This window comes from Gekko japonicus, unplaced genomic scaffold, assembly GCF_001447785.1.
Source record: "Gekko japonicus isolate JY-2015 unplaced genomic scaffold, Gekko_japonicus_V1.1 scaffold4501, whole genome shotgun sequence".
Taxonomy (NCBI): domain Eukaryota; kingdom Metazoa; phylum Chordata; class Lepidosauria; order Squamata; family Gekkonidae; genus Gekko; species Gekko japonicus.
This window is the reverse complement of record NW_015171637.1, coordinates 2,331-3,933: the sequence shown is the minus strand read 5'-3', so window position 1 is coordinate 3,933 and position 1,603 is coordinate 2,331. Positions and strand designations below refer to the sequence as shown.

The 1,603-nt window shown below is 59.0% G+C and overlaps 1 pseudogene; it reads left to right on the top strand.

Moving 5' to 3' along the window:
* The first annotated feature begins 790 nt into the window (after positions 1–790).
* On the top strand, positions 791–1,600 carry LOC107117806 (annotated as a pseudogene).
* Positions 1,601–1,603: the final 3 nt, after the last annotated feature.

The window sequence follows — 1,603 nt, the reverse complement described above, 5'->3', positions numbered from 1 at the left end:
GCAGGTCAGCCGCTGGAAGATTTTCTAGCTAGTCTAGTAAAAGAGCAGGAGGAGCCCCTCCCAGCTGAGGATGTTGGAACAGTTTTCTCACCCAATGGTCAGGTGCTCTAGGGAGGGGCTCTGCATACTCAATCAGTTCTCCTAAGCCACCACTATAAACCAAAGGTTGTTTTTTTTGCAACAGAGGAATAGCTCACAGCGAGGTAGGAGGGAGGAATGTGTGTGTGCACAGTCACAATCAATACTCCCTCTAAGTTGTGGAGTCTTGTGAGCTGCTGGCATTAAAGTTGTGAGTGAGCGATTTGGGTACTGCATAAATTAGTTTGCTCTGGAGCCATCCTTCCTGAGCTAAGACAAAAATGTGTGAACTGGAGGCTAAAGAACTGTGAGTCAACTCACACTAACTCAGCTTAGAGGGAACACTGGACAATGCGATGAACAATAGTTACAGGTAAGTGCAACACTGTTTTCATTGTTGTCCTGTGCAGTCCCACAGGGGAGACTAACAAACTGACTTACCAGGTGGTGGGGTGAGCAATTCACTGGAAAATCGAATGCAAGACTGCTGGCCCCACTGAAATCTCCTTTCTTGTAAACATCTACAGAGTAGTGTTTAACAAAGGTGTCTGGAGTTTACCAGGTGGCTGCCTTGCACACCTCAGTCAATGGGATGCCTCATCAAAAGGCAGCAGACACTGGTTGAGACCTTGGTGAGTGTACTTGTATGTGTAATAAACACTGGGGTTCGGGAGGCACATTTGAAACATAACTCGCGCCGACTTCTTTGAAGATGCCCAAAGAGGAACGGGGTTCGGGAGGCACATTTGGGGCCAGGGGAGCCCCCGCAAGCTCTGAAGGGACGCGCACGAGCGAAGTGCACGTCGGGCTGGGCAGGGTATACGGCCGACCACCAGGCAAGACTTTCCACAGCGCCTTCCAGAGCCACTTCCAGAACGTGCGCGAGGCGTTCCAGAGCCCCGGCGGCGGAGCGCACGAGGAGCCCGGCGCCCTCTGGGTCAGCCTCCACCTCGGCCGCCGAGCCCCAGCCCGGCTCCTTGCCCACCTACCTGCCCCTCGAGCAGCCGCCGCCGCCCCCCTGCGGGGACCACCAAAGGGCTACCGCCCTTCCAGAGCTGCCCCGGCGACCTGAAAGAGTTGCTCCTGGGCAAGAGCGGCCCCCTGCAGCAGCAGCTGCAGTAGCAACTGGCAGAGGGCGAGGCACGGGCCGATGTTGGCCTGCCGCCGGTGGCCAAGCAGGACTTTCTGGGCGAGAGCGCCAAGGAGCTGTGCAAAGCTGTGTACGCTTCCATGGGCCTGGCGGTGGAAGCGCTCGAGGCGCCCGGTGGCGGCAACCTGCTCCCGGCCCGCGGTGATTGCATGTTCGCCCTGCCCGGCGCGCACCTGCGGCCCCTGCCGCTGGCCACCGGCAACATCGTTGAGGGGGAGGCGGCGACAGGGGGAGGCGGCGGAGGGCGGCCAGGTGAGGGGGCGCTGGTCTTGGATGTGCCCGGCCCGCTGAGCCTCTACAAGGGCTCGCCCGAGCTGGATGAGCCGGCCACCTTCTCGCGACTACTACAACTTCCAGCTGGCACTCGCCCCCCAC